Here is a 22405-nt window from a genome sequence, read left to right on the forward strand (position 1 = left end):
CATTTGGAAATGATGAAGTCCAGCTTTTAAATTCGAGATTGTAACTAAAATGTATTATTTCATATATTTATGCTATAAAAAAAAACACTAAAATATCTATAGCAACATAATTGTACCCTTAAAAACCACCTTAACTTCACCTTCTGCATTGACTCTATTCCATTTTACCATAACGGAAAAATTTTGCCAAAATCTTTTGATATTTTGACCTCACCTCCAGTTTGGCTCAGTGCCTTAAACGTGTCACATAATCAATTACCTATGCCTCTAATACTACATTTCAGGCTTGTGGAATTGTAAAGCTCCTGGGTACATATACTTCCATACACAGGCAGTGTTTTATGTGTATGTTACATTGTGGCGAATGACAGGATATTAGCAGTATTGCTATTGATTTTAAAATTGCTACTTCTGTTGCTACCATTACCATCATACTGAGCAATGATTTATTGTGATCATTTCTGTCATCACTCTCACAATCAACAAATTATACAGCTGAGCAAATATTACAACCAAACAGGATGCGTTGGAGACCTTTATCTTAGTCAAACCGGTGCTTGCTTTGCAATATATTGCAACTCAGCCAATGGTGTCCACGAGGTGAAGTGTTAATTTTTATTGGTCCCTAAGGCAGTCCTGAATTATAGTTAATGACCGCTGCTGCTGAGCACTGTCTAGAGGCAAAAAAATATGTGATCTATGTTCATCAAGTCATCATTGAGAGATGAGAGTGAGAAATGCCATATTGCCTTGTGTTACAGGTCACACCCCTGGCAAGTCCCTAAGCTTAGGAGTCTACATGACAGCTTGGTCTTCGCTAGAGTATTCCACATGGAATGATGGTCTAGAATCCCTAGTAGAATCCGGGTTACTTTGCTGCAAGCTGACATTAGCTTGTGGCCACCGGGTTTGCTCCACCAAGGGGTCAAACAAGCGGAATGGCTTTATTAATGAGACAGGAGGAGGCAGCAAGTCGGTTCCAGGCAATAGTCAGGGCAGGTGGCAAGCAAGAAAATAGTTAATGTCTAGGAAGAGGTTAGGGCAGACAGCAAGCAAGAGAGAAGTTGAGGTTCAAGCAGAAGCTGAGCCAAGCAACACGCAAGAGTAGTCTGGGTCCAAGAAAAGGTCGAATCAGACAGCAGGCAAAGTGAATAACAGGGATGGGCAGAATCGGCAACAGGGGCAGAAGGCGAGAACAGAGTAAGGCGAACTGAGTCAGTAACGGGTAGAAAAACAGCAGCAATCGCATACACAGTGTTGCTAGTCACAGCACCCACCACTGGAAAAGAAAGGTGTGTAAATACCCACCAAGTCATTGAGCATGAATCAGCAGAAGATATCATCATCCTTTTTGGTAAGTTCTCCATAAAGGTCCGGATTTATTAGCAAAACATTAAAGGATATGTACTTTTTTTCAGATAGAAGTTCTTTCCTCATAGAGATCATTTATTTTGTAAGGCAAAGATAGTTCTATTGATTAAGAATTCTCTCTGAACTAGGTAAGGGCTTTTTATATGTTGCTAATAAACCTTAACCTTTGATGGAGAACTTATGCAGAAGTTCTGACAATTTCTTTTACTTTTTCACATTTCGATTGGAGGTATGAGGTCATGCACTTTAAAGGCTCAATAAAGGCTTAGTTCACTTTTGGGCCATATTTCATGCTACATCCATATTTAGGGTATAACATGAAATATTGTTACATGCCCCATCCCCAAAACCCAAACCAACCCCCATTACCTGAATCACAGGGTGCTCCTGTCTAGAACAGCTATTTTTTACCAGGGTTCCTCCAGAGCTGGGTTCTTTGAGCCATGGCTAATTGACCTCCTATTTGACGGTGTCTGTATAGATCTGGCATCAATGCCACCTGGTAGAACCAGTTGCATGAAGCCAATGGTCTTTTTATTGGTTAAATTCTGACCACCACTGTAAAGACTGCATTTCTCCCAATGACCACCAATGTGGGGGGCATTTTTTTTCACTGACCACCAATGAATTGGTTTTGGTAAGGGTTCCCTAAAACTTGAAAACTATTTCAAGGGTTCCTCTGGAGTAAAAAGGTTGAGAAAGGCTCGCCTGGACAAGCATCATCATTAATGTTCGGGATCCATCAATGGCAAATACCTCCAACGCAGCAGAGGGATACACAGAGCAATGCAGCAACAGGGTGGTGACAACACTACAATTTTAGTCTTGCTGCACTTCTTCCAGCCCCTATAACAGAAGGTCCATACCTCCATACAGACCTGGGGCTGGGGGTAAATACTGCAAGAGCCAATGCATTGTACCCACAAGGTGCTACTTGTGGGTGAAATGTCCTGCAGGCTTCAATCCAAAAAGTTAGTAAATGCACATTGATCATAAGATGTACTACTTTTTTTTCAAGGAGTGGATTGTCACTTAACACAGACAAGGCTATTGATAAGCAAGTAAGAGTACTATTCTGACTCCAATTGTTGTAATAGTGACTTATCCCTTGCTGAGACCTATTCCTGGCCTGTATAAGCAGATACAATCACTGCCGACAAACGTTATTAGATAGCCGATCTCACCAGACACTGTTTCTTTCCATCCACGTAGGTTTTATTGCAAGCAGTAGGTATAGCAGACAACAAAATGTGGCAGATGATTAAAAGATGGTATCTGCAGATCAAAACATAGTAATGTGTTCCCGGATGCGAGCACAGTGTATGAAAGGCCTAGACAGATGTGGCCACCTCTATTTCCACAAGCATAAAGAAGCAGGAAGAGGAAATACATCATAAATGGAAGGGGACAAGAGGGAACATAGAAGGGAAAAGAAAGTGCAACAACCGAAATAACCACAAGATGGCAATATAATGACCAAATATATAGACATTACCATAACTATGCATTATATTATATCTTACATATTGGTGTAACAGCACAAGTACTTTTGCTTAAAGTGGACCTGCCATTAGATATGTTTTTTAATGTTAAATTCACGGAGGCTCAGTTATGTGTCATTGTAACACTTCCAGGGAACTGTATTTATTACCCCTCACAGACACGGGCTTATTCTGCACCAGCTTTGTTAAGGTATCATCCAGGATCATCATCTACTTTCTGGACTCAGATGCCAGCTCAGAGATGACACCATTATGTATCACAATCTGTGTGGTTCATGGCTGTGTTCCTAACAGTGTTAATTTTGGCAGCAAATTTCGATTTCGTTTTAGTTATAGTCTTTTGACTAAAATGCCATTTTAATTTTAGTCGTATTTTAGTCATCTGAATTGTTTTAGTTTTAATCATATTTTAGTCGACTAAAATTTCCAGTACATTTTAGTCTACTAAAATCTCATACATTTTAGTCAACTACAAATAGAATAGGTTTAGGATAATTGTGATGCATTATTTAGACATTTCTCTAGCATTTCCAGATGAATTGTATACTCCTGGAGTAAAAATCTAATAATATGTTATTATAAGGTTTGAACACACACTATAGATTTAGCCATTGTGATCTATAACATCTTTATAAATAAAACTAAGTTTTATAAACAAACAGAAATATTGCTTTTTGACAAACCGAAGTGCAACTTTAAAATACAAAAAAACCCAAAAAACTGTAAACTCCATTGGCTGTAATGTCATTGCACATATTACCTGAATATATTACCAATAGGGTTGAGCGGACACCTAGATGTCCGTGTTCGACGGGTTCGGCCGAACTTTAAAAAAAAGTCCGGGTCCGTGTCCCGGACTTTTACCGAACTTTTCCCGGACACCGAACCCCATTGAAGTCAATGGGGACCCGAACTTTAAGGCACTAAAATGGCTCTAAAACACCAAAGGAAAGGGCTAGAGTGCTGCAAATGGCAGCAAAACGTAATTAAGAGCATGGCAAGTGCTCTGCAAACAAATGTGGATAGGGAAATAACTTAAAACAACAAAAAAAAACAGAAAAATAAAACAATGTTCTTCTTCATCTCTGAAGGACGAGGCCCATATGGAGTAGGAGGGAGGTTGAGGTGGTGGTGGATGTGGCGGTGACATAGGCGTGCGCACAGGGTGTGCTGGGTGTGCCTGGGCACACCCTAATCACCTAGGGCACATAGCATTGCCAGTGAGGAGATGGGAAAGATCTCCCTGGGACCTGCTCTGCTCTATTTCTCCTTGCCTACAGGTACATGGCCCCGATACATTACTCTCCCTGCTGGCAAACACATGCATGTGTATTTCAACTTTGGGGTGCACACCTTAATGCAATAGGCTGCGCACACCTATGGGCGGTGTAGGTGGAAGCGGCGGTGGAGGAGGACCAGGGCCGGATTAACAGCATCATGGGCTTGGTGCTGAGGATTTTGAAGGGCCTTAGGGCCGTGCCTTGCCATGCACCCAGAGGAGGAAGGGTGCAGCCATGCATGCCTAATTCAACATGGGATGCTGTCTCTGAAGCCCATAAACACATCCATGCATCGCCAACTGTCCCTCCTTGTCCGGCCTTCACGCTGTGTGGGGAGGTTCTGAGGGTGCTGCCTGGGGAAGCGAGCATAGAAGCCAGACTTCTGTGTTTACAAGTGACAGAAGAGCGGTAACAGTGAATATGGCCAACCCGGGGCCTATATAAAAGGTAGGGGCCTGGAGCTGCAGCTCCAATAGACCCTACATTAATCTGGCCCTGAGGAGGAGGACGAGGTAGCCAACACTGCTTCTTTTCACAAATTTTAAATGAGGGTACACCCCAAAAGAGTGAGAAAGAGCAAAAATGGAACAATGGGTGGGTAAGGTCGGTATCCATTGCTATTCTGCATAAGGTACGGAAAAGTCCCGTGGGATCCATGCCTGGTTCATTTTAATGAACGTGAGCTTGTCCACATTGTCTCTGGACAGGCGGCTGCGCTTGTCTGTTATAACGCCCCCAGCCGTGCTAAATACCCGTTCAGATAATACACTGGCTGCAGGGCACGCCAGCACCTCCAAGGCGTAAAGGGCAAGCTCAGGCCATGTGCCCAATTTGGAGACCCAGAAGTTGAAGGGGGCAGACCCGTCATTCACTACATGTAGGCGTGTGCACACATACTGCTCCACCATGTTGGTAAAATGCTGCCTCCTGCTAAGACGTTCCATCTGAGCTGCTGGTGCTGCTGTTTGTTGTGGCGTGCTGACAAAGCTTTTCCACATTTCGGCCATGCTAACCCTGCCTTCTGAGGTGCTGGCGGTGCCCTGGTTGCGTTGGCGACCTCCTCCTCCTCCTCCTCTGCCTTGTGCTTCCACTGTGGCCCCGCTGTCAGATGGGAATGCCAGCAGCATGGCGTCTACCAGCGTGCGCTTGTACTCGCGCATCTTGCGATCGCGCTCCAGTGAGTGAATTAAGGACGGTACGTTGTCCTTGTAACGGGGATCCAGCAGCGTGGCCACCCAGTAATCAGCACAAGTTAGAATGTGGGCAACTCGGCGGTCGTTGTGGAGACACTGCAGCATGTAATCGCTCATGTGTGCCAGGCTGCCCAGAGGCGACGAAAGGCTGTCCTCTGTGGGAGGTGTATGGTCCGTGTCCTCTGTATCCCCCCAGCCACGCACCAGTGATGGCCATGAGCTGGCCTGGGTGCCACCCTGCTGTGAACATGGTTCCATCTCCTCCTCCAGCTCCTCCTCCTCCTCATCCTCCTCATCCTCCAGAACTGTGCCCCTGCTGGACAATTGCGTCCCTGGCGTTTGCGTGTGCAGGAACCCACCCTCGGAGCCCCTTGCGAATGACTGCCCTGAAAGCCTTGGAAATGTTACCTCTTCATCCTCCTCCTCCTCCTCATCCTGTGCCACATCCTCTTCCATCATCGCCCGAATTGTTTTTTCAAGGAGGCATAGAAGTGGGATAGTTAAGCTGAGAACGGCGTCATTGCCACTGGCCATGTTGGTGGAGTACTCAAAACAGCGCAACAAGGCACACAGGTCTCGCATGGAGGCCCAGTTATTGGTGGTGAAGTGGTGCTGTTCCGCAGAGCGACTCACGCGTGCGTGCTGCAGCTGAAACTCCACTATGGCCTGCTGCTGCTCGCACAGTCTTTCCAGCATGTGCAAGGTGGAGTTCCACCTTGTGGGCACGTCACATATGAGGCGGTGAGCGGGAAGGCCGAAGTTACGCTGCAGCGCTGCCAGGCGAGCAGCAGCAGGGTGAGAACGCCAAAAGTGCGCACAAACGGCCCGCACTTTCTGCAGCAGCTCTGACATATCGGGGTAGTTTTTAAGGAACCTCTGCACCACCAAATTCAGCACATGCGCCAGGCAAGGGATGTGCGTCAAACCGGCTAGGCCCAGAGCTGCTATGAGATTTCGCCCGTTATCGCACACCACCAGGCCGGGCTTGAGGCTCGCTGGCAGCAACCACTCATTTGTCTGCTGTTCCATGCTCCTCCACAACTCCTGCGCGGTGTGTGGTTTGTCCCCCAAACAGGCAAGTTGTAAAACTGCCTGCTGTCGTTTACCCCTGGCCGTGCTGAAGTTGGTGGTGAAGGTGTTACGCTGTCCGGATGAGGAGGCGGTAGAGGATGAGGAAGCGGAGTAGGAGGAGTTAGGAACAGGAGGCAAACTGAAGCGCCCTGCAATCCTCGGTGGTGGAAGGACATGCGCCAAATTGCTATCCGCCTCAGGCCCATCCGCCACTGCATTTACCCAGTGTGCCGTTAGGGAGATATAACGCCCCTGACCGTGCTTACTGGTCCACGTATCCGTAGTTAGGTGGACCTTGGCACAGATGGCGTTGCGCAGTGCACACCTGATTTTTTCCCCCACTTGGTTGTGCAGGGAAGGGATGGCTTGCCTGGAAAAGTAGTGGCGGCTGGGCACGACGTACTGTGGGACAGCCACCGACATAAGGTTTTTAAAACTGTGCATCTCCACCAGACGGAATGACAGCATTTCAAAGGCCAATAATTTTGAAATGCTGGCATTCAGGGCCAGGGATCGCGGGTGGGTAGGGGGGTACTTCCTCTTCCTCTCAAGTGTTTGGGAGATGGAAAGCTGAACGCTTCCACGGGACATTGTGGAGATGGTTGTTGGTGACCCAGGTGGTGGTGTTGCTGACAGATCGTCTGTTTGCGGGGTGGCAGGTGCCGGTATCACTACAGATGTGGCTGGAGCGGCCGAGACTGCAGCAGAAGAGGAAGCAGGATGAGCCAGAGACGTTTCTTGGTTTTGAAGGTGTGTACTCCACTGCAGCTCGTGCTTTGCACTTAGATGCCTGATCATGCAGGTTGTGCTCAGGTTGAGAAGGTTCATGCCTCGCTTCAAGCTCTGATTGCACAGGGTGCAAACCACTCGTGTCCTGTCATCAGCACATTTTCTAAAGAACTTCCACGCTAGAGAACTCCTTTGAGCTGACTTTGGTGCGCTCGTTCCCTTGCTGCGTTGGGCAGTAGCGGGCGTAGTGTCTAGGGCACGGCCGCTCCGCTTCTGCACCCTGCTCCCTCTTCTGCTGTGCTGGTGGCTCTGTGCGACCACCGCCTCTTCCTCCAAACTACTCAGTTCACCTGCATGACGTTCATTCCATGTGGGGTCGAGGACCTCATCGTCCTCCACATCATCTTCCACCCAGTCTTCACCCCTGCCCTCCTTGTCGGTCTCCACAATGCTGAACGCCGCAGCAGTTGGCACCTGCGTTTCGTCATCATCGGAGACGTGCTGCGATGATCCTTGCATGTACTCATCTTGAGGAATAAGTGGTTGGGCATCGCTGCACTCAATCTCTTCCACTTCTGGGGCAGGGCTAGGTGGATGGCCCTGGGAAACCCTGCTGACAGAGTCCTCAAAAAGAATAAGAGACTGCTGTATGGCTTGGGGCTCAGACTGCTGGCCTGATTTGCAAGGGGGTGAGGTGAAAGACGGTTGGACATTGGCTGCAGGTGCCAACTCTGACCTTTCTGCAGTAGACTGGGTGGGAGACAATGTGAAGGAACTGGAGGCACTGTCAGCAGCAAACCAATCTACTATCGCCTCAACTTGTTCTGGCCTCATCACTTCTAGGGGCGTTTGATGCCCTACCAAATACTGATGCAGGTTCTGTCGCCTACTCACACTTGAGGAAGGTGTTTCACTTGTGCGTGTAGCTGGCACAGATCGACCATGTCCTCTCCTTGCAACAGGAGCTCTACCAGCAGCACCACGACCCAGGCCACGGCCCTTATTTGACGGTCTCCTCATATTTCTGTAATTTAAGATCTTGCCCTAGAAAGGTTTTTATTGAATAGCGGAATAGAAAATATGATCCAAAAAAAGTGTATGTATATCACACGTACACAACCACACTAGGCCCCAATTACTATTGTTTGTACCCCTAAAAGGCTAGATGAGGAGTAGGGGGAGTATGGAACAGGCAGCACCCTCAAACCTTCAGAAGTATGAGATGAACCCCAACAACTTGGAAAGGTGGATCTCTCTCACACGTACCGACACAGACTATCCCGCAATTCAATTGATCCTCAAAGGTTTTTATTGAATAGCGGAATAGGAAATATGATCAAAAAAAGTGTATGTATCTCGCACGTACACAACCACACTAGGCCCCAATTACTATTGTTTGTACCCCTAAAAGGCTAGATGAGGAGTAGGGGGGGTATGGAACAGGCAGCACCCTCAAACCTTCAGAAGTATGAGATGAACCCCAACAACTTGGAAAGGTGGATCTCTCTCACACGTACCGACACAGACTATCCCGCAATTCAATTGATCCCCAAAGGTTTTTATTGAATAGCGGAATAGGAAATATGATCAAAAAAAGTGTATGTATCTCACACGTACAGAAACACACTAGGCCCCAATTACTATTGTTTGTACACCTAAAAGGATGGATGAGGAGGAGGAGGAGTATGGAACAGGCAGCACCCTCAAAGCTTCAGAAGTATGAGATGAACCCCAAAAACTTGGAAAGGTGGATCTCACACGTACCGACACAGACTAATCCGCAATTTAATTGATCCCCAAAGGTTTTTATTGAATAGCGGAATAGGAAATATGATCAAAAAATGTGTATGTATCTCACACGTACAGAAGCACACTAGGCCCCAATTACTATTGTTTGTACACCTAAAAGGATGGATGAGGAGGAGGAGGAGTATGGAACAGGCAGCACCCTCAAAGCTTCAGAAGTATGAGATGAACCCCAAAAACTTGGAAAGGTGGATCTCACACGTACCGACACAGACTATCCCGCAATTTAATTGATCCCCAAAGGTTTTTATTGAATAGCGGAATAGGAAATATGATCAAAAAATGTGTATGTATCTCACACGTACAGAAGCACACTAGGCCCCAATTACTATTGTTTGTACACCTAAAAGGATGGATGAGGAGGAGGAGGAGTATGGAACAGGCAGCACCCTCAAAGCTTCAGAAGTATGAGATGAACCCCAAAAACTTGGAAAGGTGGATCTCACACGTACCGACACAGACTATCCCGCAATTTAATTGATCCCCAAAGGTTTTTATTGAATAGCGGAATAGGAAATATGATCAAAAAATGTGTATGTATCTCACACGTACAGAAGCACACTAGGCCCCAATTACTATTGTTTGTACACCTAAAAGGATGGATGAGGAGGAGGAGGAGTATGGAACAGGCAGCACCCTCAAAGCTTCAGAAGTATGAGATGAACCCCAAAAACTTGGAAAGGTGGATCTCACACGTACCGACACAGACTATCCCGCAATTTAATTGATCCCCAAAGGTTTTTATTGAATAGCGGAATAGGAAATATGATCAAAAAAAGTGTATGTATCTCGCACGTACAGAAACACACTAGGCCCCAATTACTATTGTTTGTACACCTAAAAGGATGGATGAGGAGGAGGAGGAGTATGGAACAGGCAGCACCCTCAAAGCTTCAGAAGTATGAGATGAACCCCAAAAACTTGGAAAGGTGGATCTCACACGTACCGACACAGACTATTCCGCAATTTAATTGATCCCCAAAGGTTTTTATTGAATAGCGGAATAGGAAATATGATCAAAAAATGTGTATGTATCTCACACGTACAGAAGCACACTAGGCCCCAATTACTATTGTTTGTACACCTAAAAGGATGGATGAGGAGGAGGAGGAGTATGGAACAGGCAGCACCCTCAAAGCTTCAGAAGTATGAGATGAACCCCAAAAACTTGGAAAGGTGGATCTCACACGTACCGACACAGACTATCCCGCAATTTAATTGATCCCCAAAGGTTTTTATTGAATAGCGGAATAGGAAATATGATCAAAAAAAGTGTATGTATCTCGCACGTACAGAAACACACTAGGCCCCAATTACTATTGTTTGTACACCTAAAAGGATGGATGAGGAGGAGGAGGAGTATGGAACAGGCAGCACCCTCAAAGCTTCAGAAGTATGAGATGAACCCCAAAAACTTGGAAAGGTGGATCTCACACGTACCGACACAGACTATTCCGCAATTTAATTGATCCCCAAAGGTTTTTATTGAATAGCGGAATAGGAAATATGATCAAAAAATGTGTATGTATCTCACACGTACAGAAGCACACTAGGCCCCAATTACTATTGTTTGTACACCTAAAAGGATGGATGAGGAGGAGGAGGAGTATGGAACAGGCAGCACCCTCAAAGCTTCAGAAGTATGAGATGAACCCCAAAAACTTGGAAAGGTGGATCTCACACGTACCGACACAGACTATCCCGCAATTTAATTGATCCCCAAAGGTTTTTATTGAATAGCGGAATAGGAAATATGATCAAAAAAAGTGTATGTATCTCGCACGTACACAACCACACTAGGCCCCAATTACTATTGTTTGTACCCCTAAAAGGCTAGGAGTAGGGGGGAGTATGGAACAGGCAGCACCCTCAAACCTTCAGAAGTATGAGATGAACCCCAACAACTTGGAAAGGTGGATCTCTCTCACACGTACCAACACAGACTATCCCCCAATTTAACTGATCCCCAGAGGTTTTTGATTAAATAGCGGAATAGAAAATATGATCCCAAAAAAGTGTATGTATATCACACGTACACAACCACACTAGGCCCCAATTACTATTGTTTGTACCCCTAAAAGGCTAGGAGTAGGGGGAGTATGGAACAGGCAGCACCCTCAAACCTTCAGAAGTATGAGATGAACCCCAACAACTTGGAAAGGTGGATCTCTCTCACACGTACCAACACAGACTATCCCCCAATTTAACTGATCCCCAGAGGTTTTTGATTAAATAGCGGAATAGAAAATATGATCCCAAAAAAGTGTATGTATATCACACGTACACAACCACACTAGGCCCCAATTACTATTGTTTGTACCCCTAAAAGGCTAGGAGTAGGGGGAGTATGGAACAGGCAGCACCCTCAAAGCTTCAGAAGTATGAGATGAACCCCAAAAACTTGGAAAGGTGGATCTCACACGTACCGACACAGACTATCCCGCAATTTAATTGATCCCCAAAGGTTTTTATTGAATAGCGGAATAGGAAATATGATCAAAAAAAGTGTATGTATCTCGCACGTACAGAAACACACTAGGCCCCAATTACTATTGTTTGTACACCTAAAAGGATGGATGAGGAGGAGGAGGAGTATGGAACAGGCAGCACCCTCAAAGCTTCAGAAGTATGAGATGAACCCCAAAAACTTGGAAAGGTGGATCTCACACGTACCGACACAGACTATTCCGCAATTTAATTGATCCCCAAAGGTTTTTATTGAATAGCGGAATAGGAAATATGATCAAAAAATGTGTATGTATCTCACACGTACAGAAGCACACTAGGCCCCAATTACTATTGTTTGTACACCTAAAAGGATGGATGAGGAGGAGGAGGAGTATGGAACAGGCAGCACCCTCAAAGCTTCAGAAGTATGAGATGAACCCCAAAAACTTGGAAAGGTGGATCTCACACGTACCGACACAGACTATCCCGCAATTTAATTGATCCCCAAAGGTTTTTATTGAATAGCGGAATAGGAAATATGATCAAAAAAAGTGTATGTATCTCGCACGTACAGAAACACACTAGGCCCCAATTACTATTGTTTGTACACCTAAAAGGATGGATGAGGAGGAGGAGGAGTATGGAACAGGCAGCACCCTCAAAGCTTCAGAAGTATGAGATGAACCCCAAAAACTTGGAAAGGTGGATCTCACACGTACCGACACAGACTATTCCGCAATTTAATTGATCCCCAAAGGTTTTTATTGAATAGCGGAATAGGAAATATGATCAAAAAATGTGTATGTATCTCACACGTACAGAAGCACACTAGGCCCCAATTACTATTGTTTGTACACCTAAAAGGATGGATGAGGAGGAGGAGGAGTATGTAACAGGCAGCACCCTCAAAGCTTCAGAAGTATGAGATGAACCCCAAAAACTTGGAAAGGTGGATCTCACACGTACCGACACAGACTATCCCGCAATTTAATTGATCCCCAAAGGTTTTTATTGAATAGCGGAATAGGAAATATGATCAAAAAAAGTGTATGTATCTCGCACGTACACAACCACACTAGGCCCCAATTACTATTGTTTGTACCCCTAAAAGGCTAGGAGTAGGGGGGAGTATGGAACAGGCAGCACCCTCAAACCTTCAGAAGTATGAGATGAACCCCAACAACTTGGAAAGGTGGATCTCTCTCACACGTACCAACACAGACTATCCCCCAATTTAACTGATCCCCAGAGGTTTTTGATTAAATAGCGGAATAGAAAATATGATCCCAAAAAAGTGTATGTATATCACACGTACACAACCACACTAGGCCCCAATTACTATTGTTTGTACCCCTAAAAGGCTAGGAGTAGGGGGAGTATGGAACAGGCAGCACCCTCAAACCTTCAGAAGTATGAGATGAACCCCAACAACTTGGAAAGGTGGATCTCTCTCACACGTACCAACACAGACTATCCCCCAATTTAACTGATCCCCAGAGGTTTTTGATTAAATAGCGGAATAGAAAATATGATCCCAAAAAAGTGTATGTATATCACACGTACACAACCACACTAGGCCCCAATTACTATTGTTTGTACCCCTAAAAGGCTAGGAGTAGGGGGAGTATGGAACAGGCAGCACCCTCAAACCTTCAGAAGTATGAGATGAACCCCAACAACTTGGAAAGGTGGATCTCTCTCACACGTACCAACACAGACTATCCCCCAATTTAACTGATCCCCAGAGGTTTTTGATTAAATAGCGGAATAGAAAATATGATCCCAAAAAAGTGTATGTATATCACACGTACACAACCACACTAGGCCCCAATTACTATTGTTTGTACCCCTAAAAGGCTAGGAGTAGGGGGAGTATGGAACAGGCAGCACCCTCAAACCTTCAGAAGTATGAGATGAACCCCAACAACTTGGAAAGGTGGATCTCTCTCACACGTACCAACACAGACTATCCCCCAATTTAACTGATCCCCAGAGGTTTTTGATTAAATAGCGGAATAGAAAATATGATCCCAAAAAAGTGTATGTATATCACACGTACACAACCACACTAGGCCCCAATTACTATTGTTTGTACCCCTAAAAGGCTAGGAGTAGGGGGAGTATGGAACAGGCAGCACCCTCAAACCTTCAGAAGTATGAGATGAACCCCAACAACTTGGAAAGGTGGATCTCTCTCACACGTACCAACACAGACTATCCCCCAATTTAACTGATCCCCAGAGGTTTTTGATTAAATAGCGGAATAGAAAATATGATCCCAAAAAAGTGTATGTATATCACACGTACACAACCACACTAGGCCCCAATTACTATTGTTTGTACCCCTAAAAGGCTAGGAGTAGGGGGGGGGTATGGAACAGGCAGCACCCTCAAACCTTCAGAAGTATGAGATGAACCCCAACAACTTGGAAAGGTGGATCTCTCTCACACGTACCAACACAGACTATCCCCCAATTTAACTGATCCCCAGAGGTTTTTGATTAAATAGCGGAATAGAAAATATGATCCCAAAAAAGTGTATGTATATCACACGTACACAACCACACTAGGCCCCAATTACTATTGTTTGTACCCCTAAAAGGCTAGGAGTAGGGGGGAGTATGGAACAGGCAGCACCCTCAAACCTTCAGAAGTATGAGATGAACCCCAACAACTTGGAAAGGTGGATCTCTCTCACACGTACCAACACAGACTATCCCCCAATTTAACTGATCCCCAGAGGTTTTTGATTAAATAGCGGAATAGAAAATATGATCCCAAAAAAGTGTATGTATATCACACGTACACAACCACACTAGGCCCCAATTACTATTGTTTGTACCCCTAAAAGGCTAGGAGTAGGGGGAGTATGGAACAGGCAGCACCCTCAAACCTTCAGAAGTATGAGATGAACCCCAACAACTTGGAAAGGTGGATCTCTCTCACACGTACCAACACAGACTATCCCCCAATTTAACTGATCCCCAGAGGTTTTTGATTAAATAGCGGAATAGAAAATATGATCCCAAAAAAGTGTATGTATATCACACGTACACAACCACACTAGGCCCCAATTACTATTGTTTGTACCCCTAAAAGGCTAGGAGTAGGGGGAGTATGGAACAGGCAGCACCCTCAAACCTTCAGAAGTATGAGATGAACCCCAACAACTTGGAAAGGTGGATCTCTCTCACACGTACCAACACAGACTATCCCCCAATTTAACTGATCCCCAGAGGTTTTTGATTAAATAGCGGAATAGAAAATATGATCCCAAAAAAGTGTATGTATATCACACGTACACAACCACACTAGGCCCCAATTACTATTGTTTGTACCCCTAAAAGGCTAGGAGTAGGGGGAGTATGGAACAGGCAGCACCCTCAAACCTTCAGAAGTATGAGATGAACCCCAACAACTTGGAAAGGTGGATCTCTCTCACACGTACCAACACAGACTATCCCCCAATTTAACTGATCCCCAGAGGTTTTTGATTAAATAGCGGAATAGAAAATATGATCCCAAAAAAGTGTATGTATATCACACGTACACAACCACACTAGGCCCCAATTACTATTGTTTGTACCCCTAAAAGGCTAGGAGTAGGGGGAGTATGGAACAGGCAGCACCCTCAAACCTTCAGAAGTATGAGATGAACCCCAACAACTTGGAAAGGTGGATCTCTCTCACACGTACCAACACAGACTATCCCCCAATTTAACTGATCCCCAGAGGTTTTTGATTAAATAGCGGAATAGAAAATATGATCCCAAAAAAGTGTATGTATATCACACGTACACAACCACACTAGGCCCCAATTACTATTGTTTGTACCCCTAAAAGGCTAGGAGTAGGGGGAGTATGGAACAGGCAGCACCCTCAAACCTTCAGAAGTATGAGATGAACCCCAACAACTTGGAAAGGTGGATCTCTCTCACACGTACCAACACAGACTATCCCCCAATTTAACTGATCCCCAGAGGTTTTTGATTAAATAGCGGAATAGAAAATATGATCCCAAAAAAGTGTATGTATATCACACGTACACAACCACACTAGGCCCCAATTACTATTGTTTGTACCCCTAAAAGGCTAGGAGTAGGGGGGAGTATGGAACAGGCAGCACCCTCAAACCTTCAGAAGTATGAGATGAACCCCAACAACTTGGAAAGGTGGATCTCTCTCACACGTACCAACACAGACTATCCCCCAATTTAACTGATCCCCAAAGGTTTTTGATTAAATAGCGGAATAGAAAATATGATCCCAAAAAAGTGTATGTATATCACACGTACACAACCACACTAGGCCCCAATTACTATTGTTTGTACCCCTAAAAGGCTAGATGAGGAGTAGGGGGAGTATGGAACAGGCAGCACCCTCAAACCTTCAGTATGAGATTGTGTTCACTGTACCCCACAAAGATTGAGTTCACTGCACCCCACAATGATTGTGTTCACTGCACCCCACAAAGATTGTGTTCACTGCACCTCACAAAGATTGTGTTCACTGTACCCCCCAAAGATTGTGTTCACTGCACCCCACAAAGATTCTGTTCACTGTACCCCACAAAGATTGTGTTCACTGCACCCCAAAAAGATTGTGTTCACTGCACCCCAAAAAGGATGTTGTTCACTGCACCCCAAAAAGGATTTTGTTCACTGCACCCCAAAAAGGATGTTGTTCACTCCACCCCAAAAAGATTGTGTTCACTGCACCCCACAAAGATTGTGTTCACTGCACCCCAAAAAGATTGTGTTCACTGCACCCCAAAAATGATTTTGTTCACTGCACCCCAAAAAGGATTTTGTTCACTGCACCCCAAAAAGGATGTTGTTCACTCCACCCCAAAAAGATTGTGTTCACTGCACCCCAAAAAGATTGTGTTCACTGCACCCCACAAAGGATTTTGTTCACTGCACCCCACAAAGGATTTTGTTCACTGCACCCCAAAAAGGATTTTGTTCACTGCACCCCAAAAAGGATTTTGTTCACTGCACCCCAAAAAGATTGTGTTCACTGCACCCCACAAAGGATTTTGTTCACTGCACCCCACAAAGATTGTGTTCACTGCACACCAAAAAGGATTGTGTTCACTGCACCCCAAAAAGATTTTGTTCACTGCACCCCAAAAAGATTGTGTTCACTGCAGCCCAAAAAGATTGTGTTCACTGCAGCCCAAAAAGATTGTGTTCACTGCAGCCCAAAAAGATTGTGTTCACTGCAGCCCAAAAAGATTGTGTTCACTGCAGCCCAAAAAGATTGTGTTCACTGCAGCTCACACACAGAAAAATGGATGTGGATCACTGACACCTGCCTATCTCCAATCCCACACCACACAGCAATATCGATTGTAGTTTGTAGAACACAGTTTCCCTAAAATTCAGCAGACTCTGTCCCTAACAGGATTGAGAAGAGATCGTAGATCAGGATTGAGTGCAGATTCACCCCACCCCCCACACAGCAATATCGATTGTAGTTTGTAGAACACAGTTTCCCTAAAATTCAGCAGACTCTGTCCCTAACAGGATTGAGAAGAGATCGTAGATCAGGATTGAGTGCAGATTCACCCCACCCCCCACACAGCAATATCGATTGTAGTTTGTAGAACACAGTTTCCCTAAAATTCAGCAGACTCTGTCCCTAACAGGATTGAGAAGAGATCGTAGATCAGGATTGAGTGCAGATTCACCCCACCCCCCACACAGCAATATCGATTGTAGTTTGTAGAAGACACTGACCCTATATAATTCAGCAGACTCTATCCCTAAAATGCCTACAACTCGCCCTGCCTAAACACTCCGGCCTGTCCCTCAATTCTATCCGGACACAAATGGTTTTTTCCTGCCTATCTTTCCCTAATCAGCAGCCAGCACGTTGATGTGTGCTCTGTCCCTGAATCTAAGCAGCATAATGACGCCGCTGCGGCTGCCTCGAACTTATAAAGACTTGGTCACATGCTTCAGACGGCCAATCACAGCTACTGAGACATTTGCAGGCATGGCTGGGATGGCTTAAGGCACACCAGTTAAACGATTGTTGATTGGCTGTTGAAAGCCCGCCATGAAAAGAGCGCCAAAGCATGCAAAACCCGGAAATAAAACGACCGAACACGGATTTTTACCCGAACATACAGTAAAGTGTCCGTGTCCGTGTTCGGGTACAAAAAATCCAATTATTCGGTACGAACACGAATAATACAGTCCGTGTTCGCTCAACACTAATTACCAACATTAAATCTTAGGGAAAAATATAAGAAAAACCTTTTTCCTAATTTTTTAGTTTTCAGCAGCTCAGTAGATGCTCCTTACTTTTGCGTATGCGGTGGTGCAATACATGTTTAAACTTTAATGTGCTATTACAGACTCTGGATGGAATTGTGTTGCTGATTTAGAAATGGCCAGCAGAGGAGTGTTCATTTTGATGATGTCAATTTTCAATTTAGTTTTAGTTATAGTCTTATGACTAAAATGCCATTTTAGTTTTAGTCGTATTTTAGTCATCTGAATTGTTTTGGTTTTAGTTGTATTTTAGTCGACTAAAATTGTACTAATTTAGTCTACGAAAACATTTTAGTCAGCGAAATTAACACTGGTTCCTAAATGTCTGACATAGATCAGCACCTGCTGAAGCCTCTCCTCTTGTGACTGTATAAACGTTACAATGTTGCATTCTGATCACTGGGGGAGAGGAGACTGATAAAATGCTTTCTCCTGCCTGCAGCAGACTAATGGCATCATCACCGCCTAGGCAAAGGATTTTTTTTCCTAATAAATGATAATGTTGCTGCATATTGTAAAGAATTTATTCATAAGGATTTAGGATTAAGTTAATGACAGGTCCACTTCAATGTAAAACATGTGGAGCTTAGTTGTTAAAGGTTACAGTGGTGTGCACTCATTTCTGATTGTCTTGTTATATTAGGATATCAGCACTGGAAAGGGAAAGAGTTACATTGTACAGTAAATGTGAATTTCCTCGGCAGCTTCCCTATCACTTGTCATAATAAGACGTGAGCTGAGCTCTTTCCGCTGAGCTAGCTGTATACATTTGATAGATGTCCTCGTATATATGTATATGGAATGTCAGCTTGCTGCTTCTCTGCATTTTTTCCATGAAATGTGTGGATCTTATCAGGCCACCAATTACACAGTAAATAGTAACTTGTTAACACAGAACTAGCCATGGATGTCTGAAACAAGATTAGAGAAATGGGTTTTCCTCAACCTGCTCCTGGAAAAACGGGCTTTTGCAGATGTGATAGAGGCAACCAGCTCAGCATATGTTCATTATCTTACTCTGCAGGAACAGTTAGGTGGCCAGTTTCTGCGTTATCAATAGGTAGATGAATGAGGACACTGCTTAAAGCGAAGTTCCACCCTCAAAATCAACTTTTCACCACCCGCTTCCTTTAATGTACCTGAAAAAGAATTGGATAATTACATTTATTTTTTTTTGTTTCACTTACCTTCTTTTTAATGAAAATATACTTACCTTTCTTCCTCTTCCTCCCTCTGCGGCTGCGGCCCGCGCCGTCACTTCCTGCTTGCATTTACTCCTGGGAGATGAGCGTGATCGCTCCCAGAAGTCAATGCGCCTGCACCGACCCTGCTCGTCACTTCCGATGCAGGCGTGTCATTCCCTGCTGAACAGCTTCTGGGCATGCCCAGCTGTGCAGGGATGACGCGCCTGCACCGGAAGTGACGAGCAGGGTCGGTGCAGGGCATTTTGGAACTCCGACGTCACCGAAGAGGACGCTCCGGCTTCAGCTGCCCACACCTGAGATGGCAGCGCTGGTCAAGACATTTTTAACCACTTGCCGACCGCCGCACGCCGATCTACGTCGGCGGTCAGCCCCTCACAGGCAAAGTGACATAGGGCTACGTCACTAGCTTGTGAGGGTCTAGGGAGCGAGCGCGCGCCGCCGGAGGCGCGCTCCTGCTCCCGCGTGGTCACGGACCCCCCCCGCGCGTGTGACCGGCGGACCCGATGTCCGTCGGCCACTCTGCGATCGGCGGGGGAGAGGGAGAAAGTCAGGCAGCTTGTGTAAACAAGCTGCCTGTCATTCTCCCCTCTGTATGAGAGCTGATCATATGGATCTACTATTTAGATCCGTTGATCACTCTGCATACAGCTGAAGCCACAGCCAATCACAGTAAGAATCACGCCCCTAGGGACACACACAGCCCCTCCCTCTCAAATAAAGTTAACCCCTTCACTACCAGTGTATTTTTACAGTAACAGTGCATATATATAGCACTGATTACTGTAGAAATGTCACTGGTAACCCCAAAAGTGTCAAAAATGTCAGTCAAGGGTCCGATCTGTCCGCCGCAATGTCGCAGTACCGCAAAAAAAATCGCAGATCGCCGCCATTACGCGTTAAAAAAAAACAACAAAAATGACAAAAATCTTTCCCTTAGTCAGTAAACGCAATAACTTGCGCAAACCAATCAAAATACGCTTTTTGCGATTTTTTTTACCAAACATAGGTAGCATAAAACAAATTGGCCGAAAATGTTAAAAAATTTTGATTTTTACATTTTTTTGGGGGGAATTTCATATAAAAAAAAAGGGAAAAATATTGCTATTTTTGCAAAATTTACGCTCTTTTTTTGTTTATAGCGCGTGATCAAAAAATCGCACAGGTGATCAAATACCACCAAAAGAAAGCTCTGTTTGTGGGAAAAAAAGGACGCCAAATTCGTTTAGGTACAGCGTCGCACGACCGCGCAATTGTCCGTTAAAATCACGCAGTGCCGAATCGCAAAATACCCCCTGGTCGTTTAGCAGCCAAATCCTCCGGGGCTTAAGTGGTTAAGGTAAGTATTTCTTCTAAAAGGTAAGAGTAACAGGGGACAGTTCAGAGGCTATCGTTGCTTAAATGCACTAGCCCTGGCTGTCCCAGGGTTATTTTTTTCAAAAAAAATAAAAATTTCAGGGTGGAACTGCGCTTTAAAGGGTGCACAATAAAATGTCATGTTTCAAACAATGATGAGATAAATGTGGAAATAAAAAGTTGGAGAAGTGGGCACTGAGATTTATTTGGTTGGAAGTATGATCACAATCTGCCCATAGTAGAAAGTTGTGATTCTCAACTACCAGGCCATGGTCCACTGATGGGTAACAGACTCCCTCCTTCTGATCCTCCAGCCAGCTGCAGATCCTCCAACCTCCCACAGTGCATCCCAGCTCCCAACCTTCTATAGTGCCACCCTACCTACCATAGTGGCCTGCAGATCCCCTAAACCACATGTGTCAAACACAAGGCCCACAGGTGAAATGTGGCTCTCCAGGCCATTTTATGTGGCCTTCACACCCAGGGCTTGTTTTCAGCTGAAACGTGATGGAAACTCTCACAGATTCCTGCCTGCCCTGCACTTATGGATCCTGGATCTTAATGCACAATTCGGATGGCAGGTGCAGTGTGAGATGGGGCAGCACATGGTAAGCTGCACTAGGGCCACTAGATGGAGCTGGTGATCACTGGAAATAGATACTTACTTCTGATGACCATCAGTGCCATCTAGTGGCCAAACCCCTTCATTTTAGCATTCAACCTAGAGAGAAAATAGTCCAATATCTGATTTTGCCCTCATCTGAACAGAATGAATGTACATGCAATTTCAAGATGATGAATAGCTATGCAAACTTTTTTTTTTTGTTCAAAACGCATTTTATTGAAAAAATATTTTTACATACAATGCAAAAACAAGACGTGTATGGTATAAAGATCAGTGTGGGAGATATTACATGAGTAACGAAACATAAATCAATAAAGCTGCTATCAAATCTGCAAACTTTTTGAGCTATACCCCAAAGGCTCGATTCAAATTTTCTGGAGCCAGCCTCTGTATTTCTCACATCACAAATCTCCTTCACATTGCCAGCTGTAATTTTTCTTCTTCCAAACGACCTCGATAATTTGTTCTGCCTCGGCCTTACTGATTCCAGTAACTCATGAATTCCCCGGAAGAAGAGAATGTTATAAGCCTGTTGTGTGGGTCAGAGGAGAAGATGGAGAGCCTGATAGACAAGACTCATCATGAGATCTTTACAATTGAAACACAATTTTCCTGCAGGCTTCCAGGGGTGAGAATTATTGTCTATTTTATATTCCCTTCTGTCAGACGCAGAATGGCGATGACTGTTTTGTTTTGTACAAGCGCGTTAATAAAACTCCTATTCTGATTTGTTTAAAGAGAAATGCCTGTTCTGTTCTGTGCATCCCTGTGCAGGCAGTCCAATTTGCATCAGTTGGGTTGCATGTGGGCGGACGGCTCCAAACGCTCGCTGTCTGCGTTCGTGGATCCGCACCCGCACCCGTACCCGGATGTCAAGTTGTTAGCAGTGGCTATGTCCTTGCAGCTGCTGTTCAAATTGACATGAATAGGACATGCTCACATGGACGTACTACAGCGCACACCCATGCATAGGAATGCACAGTTGTTCTTTACATTCCTATGTGAGCATGTATAATTAACAAAAAAAACAGCTTTTCGCTGCTACTTCCATAACTATTCAATTTATTTAACACAACCTTATCTTTTAGGCCAGTAGGAAACACAAATATAGCCTATGGGCACATGCAAAAAAAAAAAAAATATATATATATATTTTTGCATACGCCCCTATGCTATACTCGTGTCCATGTGAGCACCACCTACAGTGGGTATAGGAAAGAATCACCCCCCTTTAAAATAATCACATTTTGTTGCTTTGCAGCCTGAAATGAAGACAGACACATTTTGTTTTATCCAGCTGTATTTACTCCAACATGTCAGAAAAGAAAATATCAAAATCACTAAGTTGGAGAAAGGATCAGCCCCCACCCCCTTCCTAAAAATGACTTGTACACTCAGTCAGGTGTAACTAATCACTTTCTCAATGGCACACAAAGCCATTTGATTTTCAACTGTCATCAGCTGTGGTCACTTTGATTGGCTCAGCATTGAAAGAGCTTTCCTGGAGCATTTCACTCCCTGGTAGTGCAACCAATCAACTA

This window comes from Pelophylax lessonae (assembly GCF_965119305.1).
Source record: "Pelophylax lessonae genome assembly, chromosome: 9".
Classification (NCBI taxonomy): domain Eukaryota; kingdom Metazoa; phylum Chordata; class Amphibia; order Anura; family Ranidae; genus Pelophylax; species Pelophylax lessonae.